Raw genomic sequence first — 6,665 nt, 5'->3', positions numbered from 1 at the left:
CCAAATGTCAACATGTGAGTCGTCAGTGTGACGATTCGTTGTGGCGACCCCTAAACGAGAAAAGCCAAAAGTAACTTTCTATTTTGACTGTGTCACTGCCTTTGCTTCTCCTGAGGCTGCTCTATATGGAGATAAAATACTATCAAAAATGTTACAAATGCGTGTTTAACGTTTTGTCTGTAACAAGCGATTTGTGTGTGTGTGTCATGAGGATCACAAATGCGTGCTGCGCAATCTGCACGTATAAAGCCATTTGTGTGTGTGTGTCATGCTGTTCACAAATGCATGCTGTACAAACTGCACATAAAACACATTTTACAAATGCTTAACATCAATTTTTTGTGTGCAGTTCTTTAGAAAGTACTACACATTGTTACCTACGCATGCATGGATTGTCTAACACACATGAATCACCTTCCGCGCACACACGGATTTTTGTGAGTGTTTTTCCGCACTCTCAAAAGTCCACGATCCACGAATGCACGGTGCGTTTAAGGACCCGTGGAAAACTCGGACATCTGAGTTTCCAAACCTGTTTCCCAAACAAAAGTATTTACACAGTGCTATTCCTGCGCCACAAAATGGAGCTTCTTCTCGCTGAAGTTACCGCCATGAAGCAAGCTGCTCACCTGCAAGCCGAAGCTAGCGACGGGCTGCAGTTCATTGCGGTGGATATAAACAGGCGTGTGTGTGTGCTGGAAGCATGCGCAGACTATGATGGCGTGAGTTTGGACTCAGCGGAGGCTAACAATGCTAATCCTTCGACAGACGAGCAGTTGGATGTGGTCTGAGGGACAGGCACCTCCTAATGTGGACAGGGCTACCTTAATGGAGGGCTCTGGAGAGACACCATCGCTACCCGAATCACAGACGTGGAGTTTGGTTGCGAAACTGGGTCAACGTCAGCTAAAGAAGCTGGTTGTTGGTAAGCCTGCCTCTCGCGTAGGTTCAACCTTCGCCGGCCAGAGGAAACCTGGCAAATCTGTCGTGGGCACAGGAGCAGCTGGAAATATTAAGATGATCAAAACTAGTTGGTTAATGTTTTTGCATCTAGATTTTCACCTAATGTGGAAGCTGAAGTCTTACAGGCCCATTTAAAAGATAAACTTGGGCGTGATGTTGTGTGTCACAAAATTGCTACAGGTAACACCAGGTATTCAAAGTATCTGCTGAGTGTAATGTAGTAGATAACATGTACAACCCAGAGTTATGGCCTGAGGGTACCCTTGTAAGGCGCTGTTATGAGCCGCGTAGACTTGTTAGTGGTGCTCACGCTGCTCTTTCTACTCGAGCAAAGCTCTCTCCTGGTGTTGATGCAAGCACAAGGCAATAACTAATTATGGATCTTAAAGTAATATCTTACAACTGTCGTGGCCTGCGCTTAAGTCAGAGCGTGGAGGATAAAGCTCGCCACACTGTTGTTGACAAGTGGCTGGAACAATGTGACATTTTGTGTCTACAAGAAACTTTTCTTGCTAAACAGGACATAAATGATCTCAACTCCATTGATGATAGATTCATTGGCGCTGGTGAGTCAACTACGGACTTTGGGCTCGGTATCAAGCGAGGAAGAATCCCTGGAGGTGTGGCCATCTTGTGGGCTAAGAGGTTGGACTCATTGGTTAGTGTAGTCAGGCTAGATGTGGATTGGTGTATTGCATTACGCCTGACTTTAGCCAGCAAAGAATTTGTGATCTTAAATGTGTATGCCCCGTATGAATGCAGCCAAAACAAAGAGGAGTATTTGAATAAGATGGGTTTTATTGGTTCCTTTATTCAGAGTTACGGGTCTACAAGTGTATATATTGTGGGTGACATGAATGCAAATATCACTGATAAAAATTCTGTCTTTGCGAAGCATATGGTGCATTTTTGTGTTGATAATAATCTGACTTTGTCTAGTAGAGAGCTCTTGCCTAGTCAGAGCTATACATATATAAGTGAAGCCTGGCACTCTACATCGTGGCTGGACCACTGCATCTCTACAGCTGATGCACATGCTGCTTTGGTTGATGTAGACATTTTATATAATATGTCTATTTTTGACCATATTCCTGTAAAGCTCACTATTAGATTTGACTCTATACCTACTTTAGTCCAGACCTACCAAAATCATGATTGTCTGGACTGGTCTACTCTCTCTTCTGAGAACCTTGCCTGCTATTGTTCTCACACTAACAGGCTGTTATGTGATATTACTCTACCCAGAGAGGCAGTCATGTGTAAAGATTTTAATTGTACTGATGCTAGTCACAAGGCAGGTATCTCTTCCATGTATTCTAATATTATCCGGGTGCTGATTGAAGCTAGTATGCCTTATTATAAAAGTAGAGAGAAGCGTAATATTAGACCTGGTTGGAACACTTATGTGGCTGAATTTAAGGCTAGAGCCTGTGATGCAACGACAGTCTGGGCTCTTGCGGGTAAACCCAGATATGGGCCACTATTTGAGCATAAAAAGCATACAAGTGCAAAATACAAATATGCCATATGTTTTATTACAAAAAATGAACAAAAACTGAGGTCTGATTCTATGGCGAAGAAACTATTACGCAATGATGCGAGGTCGTTTTGGAAAGATGTTAAACATACTAATAATAGTAGAGTCTCTCTACCCTATACTATTGATAGAATTTCTAGCCCAGATAAGATAGTTGAGCTTTGGCGGTTCCATTATTGCAATTTATTTAACTGTGTTCCCAGTGAAGTCTTCCCTGTAAGCAGGGTTGATTTTGTTGAAACTGTTAAAACCTGTGAAGTTTCTCAAGCAATAAATAATTTGTCTGTAAATAAGTCTACTGGGCTGCATCATATTTCTGTAGAACACCTTAAGTATGCTAGTTTGAGGTTGGCTCCTCTTTTAGCTATATGTTTTATGACTTGTGTTATACATGGGTTTTTGCCTGACTCCTTGATGACAGTGCTTTTAGTCCCTGTGGTGAAGGATAAAGCAGGAAAGGTGGGCAGCGCTGATAATTACAGACCTATTGCACTTGCTAATACACTTTCTAAAGTTATTGAGGCAATTCTTTTGAGTAGGTTTTGTAATCTTATTGGCTCCACTGAGAACCAATTTGGGTTTAAATCCAATCATGGCACTGATATGTGTGTATTTGCACTAAAGGAATTGGTTAGTAAATATAAATGTAAGAATTCCACTGTATTTATGTGTTTTTAGATGCCTCTAAGGCCTTCGATCGGGTGAATCATAAGAAATTTTTTCAAAAATTGTGTGATGCCCATGTGCCTAAATATATAGCAAGATGTTTGTCTTATTGGTATGCCTGCCAGTCTATGCTTGTGAAATGGGATAATTGTATATCTGATCGTTTTCAGACCAGTAACGGGGTCAGGCAAGGTAGTTTGCTGTCCCCGATTTTATTTAACTTTTATATGAATGATCTTTCAAAAAAGTTAAGTATGTGTAGAACGGGTTGCATAGTTCGAGGTGTTGTAGTGAATCATTTAATGTATGCAGATGACCTTGTGGTATTTAGCCCTACTTCAGCAGGTCTTCAGCAGCTCTTGAATGTGTGTTCTGTATTTGGAGATCTTTATGATATTAAGTATAATGCTGTTAAAAATGTTATGATATGCCGCTCAAAGGAGGACAAGTCCCTTGTATTTCCTTTTTTTAAGCTATCTGGTAATATTTTAACTGTATGCAATGAAGTTAAGTATCTGGGTCATGTTATAAATGATTGTTTGACCGATGATAGGGATATGTACAGTATTGGCAGTGCCGTATGTTGTATGTGCAAGCAAATGTATTGGCACGAAAATTTGGTTCATGCTCAGATGGGGTAAAATTGACTATTTAGAGTGTATTGTTCCTCTTTGTACACTGCCCATCTATGGTCTAATAATAAAAAGACAGTCTTCGGAAATTGACTGTGGCTTATAATGATGCCTTGAGACTATTACTGAAAAGGCCTAAATGGGTGAGTGCCAGTGAATTGTTTGTGTCATTTCGAGTTAGTACTTTATCAGCTGTTTTAAGAAACCTGATGTATAAATTTATCTGTCGATTGAATAGCTCTGAAAACCACATTGTTTTATTGTTGACTAACGCTGCATATAGTGACATGATATACATCAGTACTCTGGAGACACTGGTATACTTGCCTCTTAAAGGGATAGTAGTGGACTGGTTGTTGTTTTGTAGTGTGTTTTTTTTTTATTATTGTTTTTATTGTTTGTTGGTTTTTGTTGTTCGGAGTCTGGACCTTGAGTCTGCAATAAAGTTTCAATCTATTGATGCCAGCCAGGTCCAACATGTTATAGAAGACAATGACTGGCCATCTGAGGGTGGTGGCTCTTGTGGAGTATTGTCTGATCATTTTATCCAGGACATGCACTCCCACCTTGGTCTTGTTATAATAGTGCACTGTGTCTGGCTGTCACTTTCCACGTCCACCGTCTGGTGCATTGTGCTGAGGATGCACACATTTTTGTTCATCTTGCCCTGGTATTTTTTGAACATTGCCTTATCACTCTTCATCACTTTGATGTCATGCAGTAGTGCTTTCTGATGCACAGAAGATGGGGGTGAATGCCTGTTTTTGTTCACAGTGCCTACCAGGCTGATGTTCCTTACTAGGTGTTTATGAACAAGGGGGAGCGATGTAAAAAAAAGTTGTCTGTAGTGATGTTTCTCCCCTTACCTAGGTAAGGCCACATCAGGTTCATCACTACACTATACTCATTTTGTATCTTGGTTGCCTAGCAATGCCTATTGTTAATTTTGGAAAGTGTGTGTGTGTGTGTGTAAGAATGGGGGAATGTGAGGCATTACTGTAAAGTGTTTTGAGCTGTGTATCTGACTGGATATATAATTTATATGGCTATACAAGTGCAGTCTAGTTACCATTTTTGCATTAGGAGTAATGGAGGTCAAAATGACCTCATGGTGGTTCTAGGTAAAACCACTCTTTTTTCTCTCTCTTTTATTCCAGAATCCCCCAAACGCATAAGATGTTGTGTAACACACTTTTAGGAAATGTCACTGACTGGGAGACGTAGGGTTTTTACTCAAAGTTACATGCATTTTAATAGTGAAGAGAGGTCAAAATGACCTCTTGGTGGTTCTAGTGTTAAAGCTGAACCTTTGACATATGCTACATCTGCCAACAGGGGGCATCACACTGTCTCATTAAATGCAATAGTGATGGAAAGCTGAGTAAGCTGGTTGTGGTTGAAAGATTTGGCCTCACTCAGCATTTCAGGATTAGAGATTGACCTGAATAGAAATGTGGCCACTGAAAGTTGTTTTCAGTTGGCACATATGCAAGGAAATACAAAGAGATTTTGCATGTTTGGAACCTTGAACAGTTTCACTGTTATCCACTATTATTTCTGTCTAGAAACTTGAAAAGTTTGTAGAAAATGAGCTGAGCAGTATTTTCTAAAATTAAATGGTAAAGATACACTGATTAAGTTTTTCTCCATCTGGGACTGGCCAGTAATTCAATATTGTTTTTCTGGCTTTATGTTGTTTTGACAGGATTTGGAAAGCTTCTTCCTCTCAAGAGGAAATACAGAAGTTCATATGCAGTTTAGCAGCACTTGTGCCACTTTTCTCTTACTAGAAAACTGTGGATTATTTCTAGTGCTGTGGATGCTGAAATGTCACCCAAATGTTTCTTTGGAGATAAACCAAAGTTTCATTTTGGAGTTTCTGCAGGGGACTACAAATATCCCAAGGGTGACAAAGATCACTTGACCAAGACTTCAAATCTTTAACACTAGCTACAGTACACTGTGGTCCCTTGACTATTGTATCTGATTTTGAGTTTACTAAGCAAACACTGCAGGTAGTGTGTGAATGAGTGGTTTCCAATGGAGTTTACAGTACTGAATTTCTGTAACAGATGATGGTGTTTAGAAGTTTTAATAAGAGAATGATACAGTATATTTTACATATGAGGACTGGGCATGTGTTAGCATTTTAGCCTGAACTGAATATCAGGTCTACTTATCAAATCCAAATCATTTTGAGTAACTTGCTGTATCAATATAACAGTTTAACGTTTGTCGGTAATTATTATTGCATTTAGATCACAGTTTGCCTCCTAAAATGTCAGAAAACAGAAAATTATTTAAAGTTTACAACCTGCACATGTAGCTGCAACCTGAAAAATAAGCAGATTTAAAATGTTTATTAAATGTTATTTGACAGCAAGTTATTTTTTACTTTAATTTGTACTATAGCTGATATACAGTAATACTCTGTTGCTTGTGGTGAATGCAACGGTCAGCATGTACTAAAAATAAGATGCAAGTATGTTTTCTAAAATGCCTTTTGTTAATAAAAAAAGAGCAATGACACAAAAATGTAAAGCTCTCTTGGCTTCATAGTTTAGTAAAATCTGGGTGAATTTTACAGGAACCTGGAAATGAAACTGTCTTATGTGGGCTGATTTTTGGTGGACAAATAGAGTTACTGTTTCTAATATAAAACTCAAACATACCTTTGTCATTTCTGCACCTCATTTCTTGTTATTCATAAGCCAGTGAATATGCTAATACAACTCTTTATGATAACAGCTGCATGCATAGAAAAGTGCTATACAAGTATAAGACCATTTACCATTCAGTGCACACACACACTGAATTCAAATCAATCTAACTAAAGCCACAGACATCAGCACTGAGCTCTCTTTCCC

The 6,665-nt window shown here is 39.3% G+C and overlaps 1 protein-coding gene across 7 annotated transcripts in view; it reads right to left on the bottom strand.

Moving 5' to 3' along the window:
• cdk14 (cyclin dependent kinase 14) overlaps window positions 1–6,665 on the bottom strand; it is a 330,986-nt gene that overhangs the window by 210,527 nt on the left and 113,794 nt on the right. The window lies entirely within an intron of this gene.

The sequence above is a fragment of the Monopterus albus genome, unplaced genomic scaffold (assembly GCF_001952655.1).
Source record: "Monopterus albus unplaced genomic scaffold, M_albus_1.0 scaffold276.1, whole genome shotgun sequence".
Taxonomy (NCBI): Eukaryota; Metazoa; Chordata; class Actinopteri; order Synbranchiformes; family Synbranchidae; genus Monopterus; species Monopterus albus.
The sequence above is the reverse complement of the archived record's forward strand: the minus strand, read 5'-3'. Positions and strand labels throughout refer to the sequence as shown.